The sequence below is a fragment of the Pleurodeles waltl genome, chromosome 5 (assembly GCF_031143425.1).
Source record: "Pleurodeles waltl isolate 20211129_DDA chromosome 5, aPleWal1.hap1.20221129, whole genome shotgun sequence".
Taxonomy (NCBI): domain Eukaryota; kingdom Metazoa; phylum Chordata; class Amphibia; order Caudata; family Salamandridae; genus Pleurodeles; species Pleurodeles waltl.
Genome location: NC_090444.1, coordinates 1,851,985,478 through 1,852,006,383, shown reverse-complemented (window position 1 = coordinate 1,852,006,383; position 20,906 = coordinate 1,851,985,478). Strand labels below are relative to the sequence as shown.

The following is a 20,906-nucleotide window of genomic DNA, read 5'->3' as shown; positions in this document are numbered from 1 at the left end:
GAAGTTCTAATTCTGCCATTGTCAGGAGTATATGTCCAACCTTTCTTATTATGGGAAAATATTAGAGAGAAGCTGGTAAAAATCTTTAAAACATGCAAGTTAGTAGGTTTGCAGACTCAAAGGCATTCCTGCCCTGGAGCTATTGCTTACTGCTTCCTCCAGCCCCAGTATGCAGATCTGCAGAAAGGTGGCAAAATAAGGAAATTGCTACAGTAGGGACTGAAACTCCAAGTATTCAAGCCCTACTATGGTAGTAGCCCTGGAATAATCAGAGAGGCTATTAATTGCTGCCATAATTTGTCGCCACACTACATGGCACCAAAGGGACAAGTAGATCTTTTTATAGGACAAGTAGATTTGAGAAGCAACCTGTCCCCTGGACAAGTAGATATTTTAATAAATTCCACACCCCTGTATACCGCTTACTTTTCCTGCTTATTATTTTTTTGAATGTATTCTATACTTTCCAGTTTTTTTAAGGTATAACAAAATGCCTTGTATGTCCCTATTCAGACTTAAACATAGTAAAGATAAAGGAGGTATACATTTTCCTGATTTTAAAACCTATCATTCAGCATTTCTACTCAAACAGACTTCTAAATGCCTCACTGAATCCTCTCCTCTTTGAAAAGATCTTGAATTATCCTTCTTATTTCTCTTCTTTTCTCGTATAACATGTTTTCTCTCTTTACCCATTCATAAAACCACTTATAACCTATTAAACCCACTTCTTTTTTTTCACATTTCTCAGAAAAGGAAAAATGTATCCAGTTTTCTATTTGGCACAACAATCTTCTACAAATCAATAATAGATCTATTTTTTGGAAGTCATGGAGAGATAATGGTCTAATTTGGATTCACCAATCATACTCCAATAACTCATTTATTACTTTTTCACAATTACTATTTAACTTTCCACAATCATATTGCAATAAATGTATTACTTTAATCCAATCCATTGTTCATGTATTAGAATACATTAACAATCACACAACCCTACTCTAATTCATAATATTTACCTTCCCCCTTTATTAACTGCTCATCCCACTGCCTCATCCATTTATAAAATGCGTACCAAAACTCAAATATGCAGAGACAAATCAGAAATTGAATTGCAATAGGAACGTGATTTCCAGATTTCACTTGAATACTGATCTTTGGGATAAACTATGGTTAAAAATACGCAAAACATTGAGATCCGAGTCCACTATTCAAACTCCATTTTTTATCTATAACTTATGTTTGCTCCAGCTACTTTACACAAACTCAACTCAGAATCCTTGTCTAATTGTTGGTCACGTAAAGCCACTTCAGCATATTTACAGTATATTCTTTTTACTTGCCAACATACTTATCAATTTTGGCTAAAGGTACGGTCTCAAATCAATTATATTTTTTGTACATCAATACCATTTTCCTTATTAAATATATTTCTTGGAAGTCTTTCAGATGTTTGGCAAAATATTGATTCTAAATCTACAATACTAGACCTATTAATTGCAATTGCCTTTCAACAGATTAGAAAAAAACAGGAAAGATTCTATGTCAGGACCGGAGGCTCAGATTATGCTAGCTCTTTCTTTACTGACTCAAACAGCAGCCAATGAAATAACAATAAACAAAAAAACGACATATCCCATGATGCTCAGAACCCAGCATCACATGCCCCAATCACAGATTGTGACCTTAGTCCTTATTAACCATAACCTTTAATGTCATATCCTCTTTCTTTGTAGGTAAGTGCCTTTTACATTTTCTCCCACATATATCTGTATTATATTTGTAATTTGGGTATTGTTATCTTACTATGTTGTAGCGACGCGATTCCGCTCGCTGTATTTGTTTTATTTTACAGGTTAGCAGCTTATTGCTGACATTTCCGGCCTTTATTTAAATAATTGCCGTGGAGCGGGGACACTGTACACGCTTCGCGCATAGTCTATCTTCTCTGCCGACACTCTTGCTGGACGCGTGCGTCTTTTTACGAGCCGATCTCTTTCCCAACTGCTTCTTGGAGATCGGCTCAAGACTGGAGTGCGTTTAGGCAGATTTTCAGTGCCGGAGTGACAGATTACAAAGTGTTGCCCTGACGCCCAGTTTTATTGCAATCTGGGTAGTAAAATACAAATCAAGGCTTTTCTCCTTCTTTATTTCATTTTGTGCCTGTTAAGGGGTTCTTCACTCCCCCTTTTTTCCTTGCCTGAGTGCATATGTATTCTAACCTTGAAAATTATGGCTCAATGGAGTGATCAAGATGCAGGATATTATCCTGATGATACAGACAATCAGTTGGAGGTTAATTTAGTGGAAGCGCTCGACACTAGAGTACAGCAATAGGTGAATGATGCCTTGATGAGAGCTTTAGGACCCTTTTCGGGGCAATTATTAGAGTACGCACACTCTCAAGGCTGGATGCCTGATAAACCTTCAACTGTCCCTGATGGGACTAATCCTTTGGTATCAGCAAAATCTCAGGCTAAAACAAAGAATGTCGTAAATGATGATAACTTGGAGGATCTACATGCAGAGGTTTTCGAAAAACTACGCAACAAACGAATAGGTGAGCATAATCATAGCACTATGGCGAATTCCTCTTCGTCAGACAGGGACTCTTCAGATCAGGAATCAGACTAATTAAATTCTTCAGCACCTAGCAAGAAAGTGAAAAAACACTCCAACCACCCTCAGCTGTTAGACTTCGATCCTTCTGAGATCATGCATCCTAGATCGTCTAATTGGCTTCCGTCTTCGGAAGTGGCGCAATATGACCATGCTAACTTGAGAAGAGGTTTTAACAAAGAGGTTCGTTCTCGCCTTAGGGCGGAATGCCCTAGACCAGATCTAGATAATAATGTGGCAGACACCCCGGAAATTGACCCTACAATGGTTACCTTCCTTAAAAAATTTGCGAAGGATCCTATAAAAGGCCTGGACAGGTCATGGCGCCTGTGCCAGGACAAACTTCTCGATTTATCCGGCCCATTAACTAAGATTTTAGATTTAGCAATGGTTTCTAAAGAATCAGGCATCCGTTGACACTGATGTTTTGATGAGATGGGCTCAGAGGGCAGTGTGCCAGCTAGGTAATGCCAATTGTGCGCTTTCAGCTGAACGCAGGAAGTCCATACTCATGCGTATGGATCCTAAATTAGTGGACTTAGCCCCTTCGGAAGTGGGACCAGCAGCAGAAGGGCTTCTTTTTGGTTCATCCTTCATTAAAGAGTTGGCGAAATTCTGTTCCACTTTTTCCACCTTGGACAAGGCGCAATTGTTCCTTAAAAAAGGTTTTAAGAGAGGCCTTTTTGTCAGGGCCGGGCGTTATGGCACCCCTCTGGATTTTGCAACCCTATTTTTGTGGTAGACAAGAAAGGAGGGGGTCATCGTCTTGTTCTAAATCTAAAGGATTTCAATTCTTGGATTGTGTACAGACACTTCAAGATGGAGGGGATTCACATGTTGAGGGATATTCTGTTAGAAGGGGCCTGGATGGTCCAGTTAGACCTAAAAGATGCGTACCTTTCAATCCCTGTATTCCCTGCTCACAGGAGGTTTCTCCAGTTTCATTGGAACAGTCATTGTCTGGAATTCACAGCCTTGCCATTCGGCCTGTCATCGGCCCCTTGGTGCTTCACGAAACTGTTGAGACCAGTGGTAGAGTGGCTAAGAACCAAGGGGTTACGAATAATCATTTATTTGGCCGACATCCTAGTGATGGCTCAGGATCCCCAATCCCTGTTGATACATTTGAACTGGACAATCAATTTGTTACAGGATTTGGGTTTCCTTATCAATGCGCAGAAATCATTGTTGAATCCAACTCAAAAGTGATCGAGTTTCTAGGATTCAAGATCGATTCAATAGTCTCAACTGATTTTTCCCTCATTAAAGATCCGCAATATCAAGAGGGAATTGAGATCAGCTCTACCCAACCCGACTATTTCTCTGAGAAGCATTGCTCGAATGGGGGGGCTATTGGCCTCCTCCATTCAAGCAATATTTCCAGCTCCGCTGCACTATCGAGCTCTACAGAGATTGAAGATCAAACACCTAAGACAGGGTCTGAGCTATTCAGCCTGGATTCCTCTAACCATGGAGGTCAAGGAGGAAATTCAGTGGTGAATTCACCACATGGAGGCTTGGAACGGCAGAGCCATTTTCGGGTCTCACCCAGAAGTGGTGATAGAATCAGGTGACAGTCAATGGGGATGGGGAGCCCGTTGCGGGTCATTTGTGACCGGGGGTCATTGGTCCATGACAGAGCAGACCCTCCACATCAATTGCTTGGAAATCCTGGCGGGTTCCTTTGCTATAAGGAGCCTGTCTCCCCGCAAAACAGATTGTTGTATTCTGTTGAGGATGGACAACATCTCAGCAGTACGTTATGTCAACAAGCTTGTGGTTACGAAATCCAGGGTTCTAGCAGAGATAGCCAAGGACTTTTGGCATTACTGCCTAAGTCACCAGCTGGTGGTGTTAGCGGAATACTTGCCAGGAGCCCAAAACACTATAGCAGACTGGAGTTCCAGATATCTGACGGATGCCAGCAACTGGAACTTGGATCCCCTTATCTTTCAACAGATAGTCCAAGAATGGGGCTCTTGCGAGGTAGATCTATTTGCATCACGCCTCAATGCTCAAGTTGCGAAATTCTTCAGTTGGCAACTGGATCCCCTGGCTCTAGCGACAGATGCCTTTCTACAGACTTGGTCCCCCTTTCTGGGTTATGCCTTCCCTCCGTTTCTGTTGATTCCCAGGGTCCTGTCTCAGGTTCGGAGGCAGAAAACAGATCTGGTTTTGGTGACACCTTTGAGGCGATCTCAGCCCTGGTTCCCCATTGCTCTTCAATTAGCATGTGCTCTCCCGCTCCTCATTCCTCCTCGTCAGAATCTTTTATTGAGTCCGGAGGGCCTTCAACATCCACTGATCTTGTCAGGGAATCTGACGTTGGTGGCATGGAGGGTTTCAGGACAAGATGGAAAACCCCAGGCCTTTCGCACCAGGCTGCGAACTTTATCAAACAAGCTTGGGCTCCTAGCACCCACAAGGGATATGCATCTGCATGGTGCAGATGGGGTTGGTTGGTGCAATGGAAGGGGTAGCAATCCCTTGGAGTCAAGTATTGATCTGATTCTAAATTTCTTGGCTGATTTAGCATCTTCAGGGTTGGCTTACAGATCTATTAATAATTTCAGATCAGCCATCTCCGCTGGCCACAAACATATCGATGGCAAGCCAGTGGGTGAACATCCCTTAGTTTGCAAGTTACTGAGAGGTAATCAACTTTCTAACCACCTCAGACCAAGTATTCTGTTTTATGGGATGTGTCAATTGTTTTAAAGTTTTTGGATTCTTGGCCTAGTAACAAGTATTTATCCCGCAAACAGCTTTCAGCGAAGGTAACTATGTTGTTATGTCTTATTTCTTGTAAGAGAGTCTCAGATGTCAGAGCTTTGGATCTGTCTGGTAGGGTTTACTCTACCAATGGAGTTACTTTCAATATTTCTAGGAGAACAAAAACTAATTGCAGGTCAGTAACTTATCCTATGTACCCTGAGAATTCAAAATTATGTGTTGTACAATGTTTGAAAGATTATGAATTAGTCACTGAGGAGTTTAGACAAGCCGCAGAAGGGCAATTATTAATTTCTTTGCAGAAGCCATTTAAACCAGTTTCCTCAGCCACTCTCTCGAGATGGATAAGATGGCTAATGAGTGAAGCAGGTATAGATACCACACAATTTGGAGCTCACTCTGTGAGAGGGGCTATGGCTTCAAAATCTTATGCTTTGGGGTCTAAATTAGAAGATATCATGAAGGCGGCAGATCGGTCTTCGGAATGCACTTTTAGTAAGTTTTACTATAAACCTGTTGTTGATGTTGCCTCTGTTGTTATTAATCAGCTTTGAACTAGCATAATCTGAGCCTCCGGTCCTGACATAGAATAAAAGAATTCTAGCTTACGCGTCAAGAATTTTCAATTCTATTAAGGACACGGAGGCGAGGATTATCCCACCCATAATTGAATACTGACATTACTTTCAAATGCATATGTTTTGAATTGAATACTTTTATGCCCTCCCTGTGTTATATATTGGAGAGTTTTTCATTACTATTATGCTGAACAGTAGAGCATTATAAGATATTACCATTTATTATTGTATATTCTAGGTTCCGATCAGAAGAACTCCTGATTTTAGGTTTTGGTGGTATCGGTGGATGGCGACCTGTTGCCTCAACTCGTAAGAATGTTGTTGTGATTCCCAACTCCAGTTGAATTATTCTAGGAGGACTACTTCAGATGGGAAGAGTTATGAACCAGCTTTATGGAGGAAGTTCCTGGAAAAAGTTGAAAAGGTATTGGTTTGGACAAAGAAAGAGGATATGACGTTAAAGGTTATGGTTAATAAGAACTAAGGTCACGATCTGTGATTGGGGCATGTGATGCTGGGTTCTGAGCATCATGGGATATGTAGTTTTTTGTTTATTGTTATTTCATTGGCTGCTGTTTGAGTCAGTAAAGAAAGAGCTAGCATAATCCTCCCCTCCGTGTCCTTAATAAAATTGAAAATTCTTGACGTGTAAGCTAGAAAAATATGTATTTTTCACAAACTTCTTTTCAAGCATGGTGGTACAGTGTATGCTATAATCGCCGACCAGATAGAGCACATGCTACACCAATCTCACTCCTTATTAAAAGAGATATTATTTGGTCACCTGTTACTGCATTTTTAGATAACTGTGCCAAACTTCAAGGAGACATCATACCCTTTTAGAAGTTTTCAAACCGCCATAAATTCAATGATGAACAATCTCTATTTGTGTACTCCTATATGAATTTTACTATTTGATATGCTGTTAATGCCTTGATATTCACGCATTATCGTTCTTCACTCTCCTCTTCTTTTCTTCGAATGGATGTTTTGACATATTTCCATATCCCTTGCCCCTCTCTTTCTTATAATATAAAACATATAAAAGCAACATGCTTTATTCTAACAAGGCATTCTATACACATATTGTATTTGGTAATTTATTCTACACCGTCAGTTTGTTTTAATGTAACTATGTAATGTTTGTTGCAATTGTCTTTAATAAACATTTTCTTGAAAATGATGCAACGTTAAGAGTCCATGCATGTCATAACACTGCAGCCAAGTATTCCCACAGCAAACTGCAAAGCATGCGGCAGTTGTAGGTTTATTAATGGATGGATACGTAATATTGCACGAACCGGTGTGGGCCAAGTGCGGGGGTTATGACTGGGAAGTGCAGGGCGGCCCGTACACAAAGGGGCCCGACGGACACATTCTGCTTCGTGAGGACGCTCCCGCCGTGCACACAGCTGCAGAGGGAACATCAGGGTCGGTGTGTTAAGGGCTGCCACGCACAGAGGCGCGCACAGCAGAAGACGGGCCTTCTTTGGAGAGTGACAGCTGATCAATACAAGCGAGGCCCTCAGGGGCTGGTGACTGCTGTGAAGGGGCAGCTGGATAGGGAAGTGGTGGAGTGGATGTGAGCTTTACTTTGGAGATCACAATACACGTCCCACACGCGTTTGCACCAAGGAAGGCGGGTGTGTGTGTGTTGGGGGGTGGGGGAGGGCAGAGACCCACGTCGGCCTCTCCCGCGTCAGAACGGGACTACTCTACCATGAATACGAACAGAGCAGCACAATGTAAACAAGCACCGTGGCATGCGAGTGACCTTCCAGATGTGCAAATATAAACGAGTCTGACGTGTCCAGCGGCGCAGACCGGGGGCTCCTAGGCCCGTCCTACCGGCTGCAGGGTCGGAGCAGAGAGCGTCACATATGACGACAAGTGTCACAATCTGGGGGAAGCTTCAAGTACGCGCAACGTGAAGAACAAATAAAATGAATAACGATTAAATAAAAAATACATCGCAAGGACAAGAAACTAACCTCTCATCACAGGCCTCCGCCCCTCTGGCACCCCGGACCACTACAAGGAGCTGCATGTGACCTCTGACCCGAAGGACCCCTGCGAGAACCCTCTGCCTCCTGCAGCCGGATGTGACATCCGACCGGAGGTGTCTCTTACTCGGAGCGTGCGCAGACTGGCCGGACTACACCACAGCGGTGTGTGAGTAACTGAGCACGCGCAGACCGGCTGGACTGTGGTGGCTGGGTAACTGAGCATGCGCACACGTTTGATCTTGGACGCTTGCACAGATGTGTGTGTTCGTCTCCTGGAATTCTTTTTTACCTTAATCCCTTCGCTGCCAGGCCTTTTCCCCCTCCTGTGCCAGGCCTTTTCCCCCTCCTGTGCCAGGCCTTTTTTTGGCTATTTGGGGCAGTTCGCGCTTAGGCCCGCATAACTTTTTGTCCACATAAGCTACCCACGCCAAATTTGCGTCCTTTTCTTCCAATATCCTAGGGATTCTAGAGGTACAGACTTTGTGGGTTCCCCGGAAGGACGCCAAGAAATTAGCCAAAATACAGTGAAAATTTCGGTTTAAAAAAAAAAAAGGGAAAAAAGGATTGCAGAAGAAGGCTTGTGTTTTTTTCCCTGAAAATGGCACAACAAAGGGTTTGCGGTGATAAAATCACCAGCTTCCCAGCTTTCAGGAACAGGCAGACTTGAATCAGAAAACCCAATTTTTCAACACAATTTTGACATTTTACTGGGACATACCCCATTTTTACGATTTTTTGTGCTTTCAGCCTCCTTCAAGTCAGTGACAGAAATGGGCATGAAACCAATGCTGGATCCCAGAAACCGCAACATTTCTGAAAAGTAGACAGAATTCTGAATTCAGCAAGGGGTAATTTGTGTAGATCCTACAAGGGTTTCCTGCAGACAATAACAACTGAAATAAAAAAATATTGAAATTGAGGTGAATAAAACAGCCATTTTTCTCTACGTTTTACTCTGTAACTTTTTCCTGCAATGTCAGATTTTTTAAAGCAATATAGCGTTACGTCTGCTGGACTCTTCTGGTTGCGGGGATATATAGGGCTTATAGGTTCATCAAGAACTCTAGGTACCCAGAGCCAATAAATGAGCTGCACCCTGCAGTGGGTTTTAATTCCATACCGGGTATACAGCAATTCATTTGCTGAAATATAAAAAGTCAAAAATAGGTATAAAAAAAACCTCTGTATTTCCAAAATGGGCACAAGATAAGGTGTTGAGGAACAGTGGATATTTGCACATCTCCGAATTCTGGGGTGCCCATTCTAGCATGTGAATTATAGTGCATTTCTGAAATAGACGTCTTTTTTACACACTGTCCTATATTTGGAAGGAAGAAATGTAGAGAAAGACAAGGGGCAATGACACTTGTTTTGCTATTCTATGTTCCCCCAAGTCTGCCGATAAAAATGATACCTCACTTGTGTGGGTAGGCCTAGCGCCCGTGACAGGAAATGCCCCAAAACACAACTTGGACACATCAATTTTTACATTGAAAACTGACGTGTTTTTTGCAAAGTGCAGAATTTGGTCTCCAGCTCAGCCGGCAGCTAGGAAAACCTACCAAACCTGCACATTTTTGAAAACTAGACACCTAGGGGAATCCAAGATGGGGTGACTTGTGGGGCTCTCACCAGGTTCTGTTACTCAGAATCCTTTACAAACCTCAACATTTGGCCAAAAAACACTTTCCTCACATTTCGGTGACAGAAAGTTCTGGAATGTGAGAGGAGCCACAAATTTCCTTCCACCCAGCATTCCCCCAAGTCTGCCGATAAGAATGGTACCTCACTTGTGTGGGTAGGCCTAGCGCCCACATCAGGAAATGCCCCAAAACACAACATGGACACATCACATTTTTACATTGAAAACTGACGTGTTTTTTGCAAAGTGCCTAGCTGTAGATTTTGGCCTCCAGCTCAGCCAGCACCTAGGGAAACCTATCAAACCTGCACATTTTTGAAAACTAGACACCTAGGGGAATCCAAGATGGGGTGACTTGTGGGGCTCTCACCAGGTTCTGTTACTCAGAATCCTTTGCAAACCTCAAAATTTGGCCCAAAAAACACTTTTCCTCACATTTCGGTGACAGAAAGTTCTGGAATCTGAGAGGAGCCACAAATTTCCTTCCACCCAGCGTTCCCCCAAGTCTGCCGATAAAAATGGTACCTCACTTGTGTGGGTAGGCCTAGCGTCAGCGACAGGACATGCTCCAAAACACAACATGGACACATCACATTTTTACATTGAAAACTGACGTGTTTTTTGCAAAGTGCCTAGCTGTAGATTTTGGCCTCCAGCTCAGCCGGCACCTAGGGAAACCTACCAAACCTGCACATTTTTTAAAACTAGACACCTAGGGGAATCCAAGATGGGGTGACTTGTGGGGCTCTCACCAGGATCTGTTACTCAGAATCCTTTGCAAACCTCAAAATGTGGCCAAAAAAACACCTTTTCCTCACATTTCGGTGACAGAAAGTTCTGGAATCTGAGAGGAGCCACAAATTTGCTTCCATCCAGCGTTCCCCCAAGTCTGCCGATAAAAATGGTACCTCACTTGTGTGGGTAGGCCTAGCACCCGCGACAGGAAATGCCCCAAAACACAACATGGACACATCACATTTTTACATTGAAAACTGACGTCTTTTTTGCAAAGTGCCTAGCTGTAGATTTTGGCCTCCTGCTCAGCCGCCACCTAGGAAAACCTACCAAACCTGCACATTTTGAAAACTAGACACCTAGGGGAATCCAAGATGGGGTGACTTGTGGGGCTCTCAACAGGTTCTGTTACCCAGAATCCTTTACAAACCTCAACATTTGGCCAAAAAAACACTTTTTCCTCACATTTCGGTGACAGAAAGTTCTGGAATCTGAGAGGAGCCACAAATTTCCTTCCACCCAGTGTTCCCCAAGTCTTTCGAAAAGAATGGTACCTCACTTGTGTGGGTAGGCCCAGTGCTCGCGAAAGGAAATGCCCCAAAACACTATCTGGACACATCAAAATTATAAAATACAAAACTACCTGTTTTTGCGGGGAGCACCTGCGTTTTTGGTCCTGGGCTCAGCAGCCATACAGGAAAACCTACCAAACCCAGACATTTCTGAAAACTAGACACCCAAGGGAGTCCAGGGAGGTGTGACGTGCGTGGATACCCCAGTGTTTTCTTACCAAGGATCCTCAGCAAACCTCAAATTTAGCTAAAAAAATCTAATTTTCCCACATTTCTGTGTGGGATCACCGCACTGGGACAAATTTCCTACCACCCAATGTTCCCCTCAGTCTCCCGGTAAAAATGATACCTCACTGTGTAGGTGGGCCAAGTGCCTGTGACAGGGAAGAGCCAAAAACATGTCAAAATTTAGGGGGAACCAAAGCGGGTCCAAAAGGGCAGTTTGGAAAAAAACATTTTTAGGCTGACAAGTGGGGCAGAATTTCTATCGGTATAGATGAGACAATGCTGGGTGGTAGGAATTTTGTGGATTCCTGCAGATTCCGGTAGGTTCCATCACAAAAATGTGGGAAAAATGTGTAATTTCCAGCAAAGTTGGAGGTTTTCAGGGCATTGTGGGTAAGAAAATGGCGCAGGTGCATGTGAAGCACATCACCCTGGACTCACCCAGATGTTTAGTTTTCAGATGTGTCTAAGTCTTGTGGATTTTTCTACATGGCAGCGTCCCAAAGTCCAAAAAGTGCAGTCCTCACCATTCCAAGTGGGACGATTTTGAGAGTTAGCCAAGCTCTCATGGCCCATATGTAAAACCAAAACCCCAAATAATCAAATGTCCACTTGCTTGCCGTGGGATAAGATGTTTTAGTGTGCGGGGGAGAGCTGAAAGACTGTTACCACCTTCAGTTGGGGTGGGGGCATAACCATGCCCATACTGGTTGGTAACCACCACCCCACCTTTTTTTAATTCCCTGGCATTTAGTAGACTTCTTGCCCCCCGGAGTGTGGATCGGGGGTAATTGCCCCATCTGCCCACTGGTGGGCAGAACAATTTTGGCCCCATTTATTTGCGGTGGGGGTATGGCCATACCCCCACCCTCGCATTTTGAAAAAAAATCTTCCCTGGTCTCTGGTGGGCTTTCTGCCTCCCTTGGGGGCAGATGGGCCTTCCAAAAATAAGCCGATCTGCCCCCAGGGGGGGCAGATATGGCCAACAGTAATGTGCCCCCATGGGGAGCGTCCCTTGCCCAAGGGGCTGCCCCCCCAAACAAAACACACACACCAATCCCTGGTGCCTAAGTGGTTTCTGCCCCCGGGGGTAGATCAGCCTAATAGAAATAGGCCGATCTGCCCCCAAGGGGAGCAGAAATGACCTAAAATAAATTTGCCCCCCAAGGGGAGCGACCCTTACCTAAGGGGTCTCTCCCCTTGCGTGAAATTGGCGCCAAAAAAAAATCCCTGGTGCCTAGTGGATTCTGCCCCCCTTGGAGGCAGATCAGCCTAATTACAATAGGCCGATCTGCCCCCAAGGGGGGCAGAAATGGCCTAAAACAAATTTGCCACCCCCCCCAGGAGAGCGACCCTTGCCTAAGGGATAGCTCCCCTCAAGTGAAACTGACAAAAAAAAATCCCTGGTGTCTAGTGGTTTCTGCCCCCCTTGGGGGCAGATTAGCCTAATAGAATAGGCCGAACTGCCCCCAAGGGGGGCAGAACTGGCCTAGAATTAATTTTGCCTCCAGGGGAGCGACCCTTGCCTAAGGGGTCGCTCCCCACATATAACAAACAAACAAAAAACAAACAAAAAAAATACCTGGTGTCTAGGGGGTTTCTGCCCCCCCTGGGGGCAGAAACAGCCGTAAAATTATTTGCCCCCCTGGGGAGCGGCCCTTGCCCAAGGGGCCACTTCCCTTATGTGTACATGTAATAAAAAAACAAAATCCCTGGTGTCTAGTGGTTGGCCTAATAAAAATAGGCCGATCTGCCCCCAAGGGGGGCAGAAATGGCCTAGAAAAATGTTTGCCCCCAGGGGAGGGACACTTGCCTAAGTGTCTAAGGGCCAGATGTAGCAAATTCCGATTTTGCAAATCGGAAATTGCGAGTCGGTGCGACTCGCAAAATCGGATGCACAATGGTGTCTCAGACACCGTCTGCGAATCTCAATGGGGTCGCAAAGACCCACCTCATTAATATTAATGAGGTGGGTCGCATTTTGGCCCCCAGTGAGATTCCCTGCACTCACAGGGATGGTGGCCTGCTGGAGACAGCAGACCTCCATGTCTGTGACTGCTTTTTAAATAAAGCAGTTTTGTTTTTAAAGGAAAGGAAAACGAGTTGCAATACAAAAAAAAAAAAAAAACATTTGGTTTTGGTTTTTCAGAGTAGGCAGTGGTCCATTGGACCACTGCCTGCTCTGAAAAAACATTACCGGCAACATTCACAAAGGGGAATGGGTCACCACCAGTGTGACACTGGTGGTAACTGCGAATTGCTTTGCGACCGCGTTCTTTGCGAGTCGCATTCCCAAGAAATGGAAGCGCAGGGGCTGCAGGCACACAAAAGCGCTGAGAGCAATGCACTGGAGACAAGAAGTCAGTCATTAGTCGGGGTGTTGGTGGGCTGGGGAGGTGGCAGTGACATCACATAATGAAAAATTTCCAGTTAACGAGAAGGAAAGTTTCAATTCTATTAAGGACATGGAGGCTAGGATTATGCATAACTTTCTTCACTTTATTGTAACAGCAGATTCAAAGTAAAACGTAATAAAGTCCAAAAAACACATGAAGACTACAGGTCCCATGAGTCCATAGTGTAGAGAGTGCCCCAGTCCAATCACAGCACAGCACAATGCATAAATATGCATGATGTCCCCTCCTGTTCCTCTTCTTCACTGGAGGAAGTTAAAGATCAAAAAGTAGATTTGTCCATTCCTTGAGAAGTGCCTGTGTAAGTAAAATAAATATAAGCACGTTATTGGATTCTTTGTGACATTTATAAGTGTTGTCAGAGAAAAAGGACAATGCTGGGAGGATAAGTAATCCTAAGAGAAAGGCATGCACAGAATTTAATTGTGAGAAAGTATTAAAAAAATTGAAAGCATGAATAGGATTGCAATAACAGTTACTTACTTGTAGTAAAACAAAGCGACAGCATCCAGGAGGGGAAGGCCACAAAATGAAGAGCCTGGGTGGGATAATCCTCACCTCCGTGTCCTTAATAGAACTGAAACTTTCCTTCTCGTTAGCTAGGAAATTTTTCATTCTATGTCAGGACCGGAGGTGAGGATTATGCATGTTTAAAGCTTACTGACAACTAGAGATGCAGGTTCTAGAATAGTTTTAAAGTAGAACAATTTGAACGTGGATTTGGAAGACCAATTGGCTGCCTTCATAATATCTTCAAGTCTACCAACTACCTGAATGGCTTAAGAGGCCATTGCTCCTCTGGTGGAATGAGCTCCGAATCTATGTACATCAATATCTGCCTCTGCCATAATCCATCTAACCCATCTAGCAATACTAGGAGAGGAAACTGCTTTAAAGGGTTTTTGCAAGGCAATAAGAAGTTGATTCTCACCTGCGGGTCTGACGTCTAAAGTCATGTCCTCATAAGCCTTGATACAATTTACTACACATAATTTTGGATGATCGGGAAAAGCGGGATAAGAAACAACTCTGATATTGGTTTTGGTTCTTCTAGATATAGTGAAAGTTGCACCCTCTGGAGTAAAGGTTCTAGCTGAGAGATCTAAGGCTCTAACATCCGATACTCTTTTATAAGAAATAAGACAGAGCAGGATCGCTAACTTAGCCGATAGTTGTTTATGAGATAGAAGATGGATGTCATGCCAGTGGGAGATGAAATTTAACATAACATTCACATCCCATAAACCGGAATATCTGGGTTCAGGGGGTTTAGAAAGGCGAATGCCCTTCATAAGTTTACAAACCCATGGGTGTTCACCTTCTGGTTTGTTGTTAATGGCAACATGACCTGCTGAAATAGCTGACCTAAAGGTGTTAATGGTACGATATGCTAGGCCAGAGTAGGCAAGTTCTGCTAAGAAATTTAGGACATACGTAAGTTGTGCCCCTAAGGGATCAATATGTTTCGCCATACACCAACGATTCCATCTGTTCCATGCCAGTCTGTATGTTTTGGTGGTACTAGAGGACCAGGCTTTTGGATAAAGTTATTAGCTTCTTTAGAAGGGAGTCTGTTTTTCCAGCGTCCCCGGAAATCCTCCATGCCATGAGAAGAAGATGGCCTTGGAGAACTAACGGTTGAGGAGATCCTTGGTGATCGAGAAGGATTGAAGGGAATGACGGTAAGCGTATTGGAAGATCCCAAGACAGTTCCAAGAGAGTCAGAAACCAAGCCTGAGACTTCCAAATTGGAGTCACTAGAATTAAGGATGCCATTTGACGTCTTACCTGAGCTGCTACTCTGGGAATCATTATGAAGGGAGGAAAGGCATAGGGGAGGCTTTTTGACCAATCCTGGAGAAAAGCATCTGTCGCTATTGCTCCCGGGTCCGGACTCCAGCTGACATAGGGGGTCATTACAACCCTGGCGGTCACCTAAAGTGGCGTTCGTACCGCCAACAGGCTGGCGGTACGAAAACCCATATTTTGACCGCGGCAGTACTGCCGCCGTCGCACCGCCGGGGCCGGCGGTATTCCGCCATTTTAGCCCCGGCGGTGATAATCCGCCAGGCAGCGCTGCAAGCAGCGCTGCCCTGGGGATTATGACTCCCCTACCGTCAGCCTGTTTCTGGCAGTTTGCACCGCCAGGAAGAGGCTGGCGGTAAGGGGACTCAGGGGGCCCCTGGGGGCCCCTGCACTGCCCATGCACTTGGCATGGACAGTGCAGGGGCCCCCAGGCAGAGCCCCGTCGCGCATTTCACTGCCTGAATTTCGGGCAGTGAAATGCGCGACGGGTGCTACTTCACCCGCTGCACATCAGCATTGCCGCCGGCTCAATTACGAGCCGGCGGCAATGTTGATGTGCCTTTTCCGCTGGGCCAGCGGAAAAGTCAAAATACGGAGCCAGCCATACCGCCAGCACTGGCGGTATTCTGGCTCCCGCAACTGATATGGAGAGAGAGTTCCTCCTGTGACCATCTGCCTCCCATGGAGACTGTCCCACATCTGGCTCCCCATCCCAGACGACTGGGGTCCGATTCTATAGTGATGTCCGGGGCTGTGCCGAAAATCGCTGTGCCATTCCAGGCTTCCATGTGGTCTATCCACCATTGAAGTTCTGTTCTGGCCTCTGGAGATAAAGAAATCATTTCTGAATAAGTGAGACCCCTTCTGAGATGAGATGCTTTTAATCTCTGCAATGCACGATAGTGAAGAGGACCTGGAAAGATGGCTTGGATTGAAGAGGATAGAAGTCCCACAATCCTGGCCAATTGACGAAGAGAAATTCTGTCTCTTCTGAGGACCTTGTTGAGTTCTTTCCGTATCTTGGAAAGTTTGGATAAAGGAAGGCTGAGAGAAGCTGTGACGGAATCTATAAGGAAACCTAGAAATACTATTTTCTGAGTTGGAATTAACCCCGATTTGGATTCGTTGATCACAAATCCTAGATTGTAGAGGAGAGCAATAGTCATGCTCAGATTGGATTTGAGCTGGGTCAGGGATTGATCCATTAAAAGAAGATCGTTGAGGTAGATTATCATCCTTATTCTACAACTGGTTTCATAAATTTGGTAAAACACCATGGGGCCGAGGATAGGCCGAAAGGGAGAGTTTGGAACTCTTATATCTGATCTTTCCACAAGAATTGGAGAAATCTCCGATGTGGAGGAAAAATAGGGACTGAAAGGTAAGCATCCTGAGATCCAATCTGATCATCCAATCGTTTGGAAGGAGAATGTCTCTCAGAAGATGAATGCCTTCCATCTTGAAGTGCCGATAAACTAGCCATTCGTTGAAATCTCTCAAGTTTATTACAGGACGAAAACCCTTTTCTTTCTTTTCCACCAGAAAAATGTTGCTTAAAAACCCTTTTGTCTGAAGGGTTGATCTGCAAATGGCTTTTTTGTGTAGGAGATCTTGTAGATCTAGATCTATGAGGTTTATCTCGTGAGATGAGAAAACTAAAGGTCTGGGCCGCCAGTGCTGAATTGGAGTACCGTAGAACTCTATATGAAAACCTTGAACCCAAGGATCCCTTGTAATCGTGTTCCAATTTTGAGCGAATCTGCAAAGCCGTCCCCCCAGCTCTAGAGGGAAAGAAGGGATAATGCTTATCAGAAACTCCTCCCGGTGCCTTAGCTCCTCCTCTGATGAGGTTGCCTTTGGCTTTGCCAGAACCTCGAGAGGGGTAGAATGTTCCTTGGCAACCATCATTCCAGCCGTTGTTCCTCTTTGGGTATCCTCTAGAGGGGCCTTGGTGGTAAAGGCGGCCGGAGGAGAGACCCCTTCCTCGTCCGGCCCCAGCAAAAACCTTAGTAGGGAAAATCTTTTTGATAGAAGTTTGAGCCTTGTCTAAGGCCGAAAAGGTTGCTACGAATTTGCCAAGTTCTTAAACAAAAGGCTCCCCAAAGAGGTTTCCCGGGGCAATAGCTCCTGCCTCTGAAGTGGCTAACTCCCCCAGCTTAGGGTCAATCTTAATAAGCAGGGATCTCCTGCGTTCTGCCGCAAGAGCACAGTTGGCGTTCAGGAACCAGGAAAGATTTGACCCCCACCCGGGGTCTCCTTCCCAGCGGTGGAGGGACACCCTTTATGTCCTCAGGGTCAGTTTAGCAGAGAGTTCACAAATCAGACGGAGTCACCAACTGGAGGAATAAAGAGAAGTTTATTACATGAATTATAGCTCGAGCTAATACAGAGTCCCAGGACAGTCAAGTGACTATCCTACGGAGGCTGCCCCTTCACTCTGGGGAACCCAACCTTATATACACACAAAACTGCTTAGTCAGAGGACAACTCCACCCCTATTGTATTCAAGGTCCTCTGCGGCCTTCAGAATATGGTGGGTGGTGGGAGAAGGTACAGATGCAGCTGGCAGGAGGTGGCAACGACCTGTACAAACTTGTTCTGGCAGTTACTGTTGTTACTGATTAAGCACGACAATTTTCGGAACTGTGATTGGAAAAAGTAAATGGCAGCGATAAGCAGATTGCAGCCCAAGGCTGCGAGCACAAGGTCAATCATCAAAGATCAAGAAGTTTGTCGAGCACATGGCAACATAATAAAGCTAAACAGATGCCTAGCAGCTATGGTGTATGATTAACTTTATGTACATTTTCTCAATCCCTCCTTTTGCCATTGTGAGGCAAGTTTGAACGTCATTCAGTGTCTATGTTAATGGACAATAGGTCTTTTATCTCCTGCTCAAGGGACAGCATAGCCGTGTGTTTAGGAAGGCGAACAGGCCAGGGGGCAAAGGATGCCATACAGCAACCGCACAAAGCAGGTAGGCACTGTACACAAAGACAACAGGTGAGGAATACAGCAGCAAGCACAAAAAGGAATATTAGTATCTTTCAGCCCCATTGGGAAATCAAGCCCCAAAATCAGTCGGTCAAGGACCATGTTCCTTCGTCTTGGTGTATTGTGGAAGCTATCATATGCAACCTTTGAATAGTTTTATACACTGAAGGGGCATTGTCTGGTATATAAATGCAGCAGCTCGATCTGATCAAAGTACACACTCCACCACGGTCTGCCAAGATAATGTCAAGAACCATTCTGTTTTGAAGAGTAACAAGGCGGTCAGCAGCGAGCTCTGCAGTGATGTTACTCAGAGCTCCTGCTGTTTCATTTATTGTTGCTTCCACGACTCGTGTGAGATGTCTGATATCCCTACTGCCCCAAAATGGAAGGACTCCTTTAAAGTAGTCCAATGCTTCTTGTGCTGAGGTATCTTCTGCAGATATTACCCCTCTCCGAGTCCTGTGGTGTTGAGGGCCAGCTGTGTAAGTTGGTGGTAGTAACCAAGCAATGTAACACGTGCTGGTCCAGGTGGGTACCAAGGAGGTGTAGGCATTATTACCACAAACAAAATACGAGTTTTGTGATGGTATCATGGTAGGCCAATTAGTTCCATTCAATATTACTGTAGCATTACAGTTACTGGCACCTACACTTCTATTACCACTTTTCTGAAAACAAAGTGGAGCCTTGACCTGTGTTACAAAAAATCTTCGGCCAATCCGGGGTGTGGTATTAAAGGATAAAAAATATGTCAGTAGACCTATTTCGTCGGTCAGCATATTCTGACTTTTCTTCCTTTGTTCCATAAACTCTCGTTCCAGTGCTCCAACATAACTGGTATAGGTGGGTGACCAATAGTCCGGAATTAGTAGCATCCATTGAGGTAGCCCAAATGGCTGATAGTTCATACCAGGCGCTGCAGGAGCCATCAAAAGAAAAAGGGAATGCAATATATGGCAACCTTCTTTGCACAGAACTCGGTAACAAGCCACATATCCAACAATTTGTTCTATTTACAGCCCGCTGATGTTGATGTAACATAGATATGAAGGTATTGTTTTCATATTCCTTATGTCGTCCTTCCTCATGGGGTGGTAAGGAAACATGGCTGTGTTCTGGAGGCAGTGGCGTAGTTGGTGAGACCTCTGAGTCAGAATCATGTATTACCCACCCAATGCAAGACAGAAGTACCAAAAATAGTATTGTTATGGTAAGACAAGCGATACGTGGGCCTAATAGTCTTTTTAAATTACTTATTTTCTTCTTTTTCCTCTTGTCTTCTTGTATAACATCCATTTCTCTTTATTGCTTGTCCCACTAGCAGTTCAGTCCAACCTAGGTGCTGCCCGTGACTGGTGGTTGCTTCACTGTGGGGTGATTCCAGCAGTCCTATTGACACACTCTGGTCCGCCCCAACAGTCAAAATCACGGCCCTGCCGCTATCGTCAGACTTAATACAGGGGACAAGCAATCAGTTCATTGTTCATTTTCTTATTTTCGTGGGCGGAAATCGTATCTTGTGGACTGTGGTATGGTATGGTCAGGAAACAATTGTTCATTGTGACCTAAATCTTAGGGAACCTCCTGCAGCACACTGTCGTTCTGTTTTTTATCACTCCGCGTAGTGTTGCTGAAATGGTCCTCAGTCGTAGGGTGGTCACCACTTTTTATTTCATCAGAGGGTACGAGTAGGGGTACTTTCCTAAAGTGGGATGCATGTATCCAATTCTTAGCTCCCTCGACTTTAAGTGCTGTTCGAGTAGCAAGGAGGACCTCTCGCGGACCTTTCCATCGAGGTTCGAGACTCTTTTTCCACTGGAAATTCTTTGTGAGGACCCAGTCTCCAGGTAGTATCTTGTGGCCTGGATCAGTGGATACAGATGGGAGTGCTTCACGCACCTGTTGGTGAATAGAACGTAAAGAATTAGTGAGTTCATTTAAATAGTCCATCAAAACAGGATGTTCTAGTTCTGAGTACTTGTGAGGTCGAGGGACCCCCCAGACATTTGCTGGCCTTCCCATCACTATCTCATGGGGTGACAACCCTGATCTAGAGTGAGGCGTCATCCTGACAGACATTAAAGCCAGGGGCAACGCGTTCGGCCACCGTATACCGCGTTCTGCGCATATTTTTGACATCTTCAATTTAAGTGTACCATTATATTTTTCAACTAGTCCTGCTGACTGGGGGTGGTTAGCTGCATGAAACTTCTGGCGGAGGCCCAACCCTTCACACACCCTTTTTATCACCTGCCCTACAAAATGACTCCCATTATCTGACCAGACACACCTTGGGACCCCAAACCGTGGGAAGAACTCCTTCAGAAGTACCTTTGCGGTGGTAAGGGCAGTATTATCTTTAGTAGGGTAAGCTTCTACCCACTTACTAAACATACAGACCACAACTAGGACATATTTCAAGTTATTACACCTTTTTATCTCAACATAATCCATTTGTAGTACTTCAAAGGGATACGTTGGTGGGGAAAAATGCCCAGCGGGGGCTGAGGCACCCTTCCCTATGTTATGTTGTAAACAAATCATGCAGGCTTGAACCAGTTGGTCAGCTACTCTTCTGA

General features: G+C 44.8%; 1 protein-coding gene across 1 annotated transcript in view; it reads right to left on the bottom strand.

Moving 5' to 3' along the window:
• The window catches only part of LOC138297166 (zinc finger protein 850-like), a 150,579-nt gene extending 142,515 nt beyond the window's left edge, over positions 1-8,064 (bottom strand). Inside the window, exon 1 of the mRNA XM_069236658.1 lies at positions 7,922-8,064. The gene's annotated coding sequence lies outside the window, so the exon portion shown is untranslated. The remainder of the gene's footprint in view (positions 1-7,921) is intronic.
• Between the last annotated feature and the right edge of the window lie 12,842 nt (positions 8,065-20,906).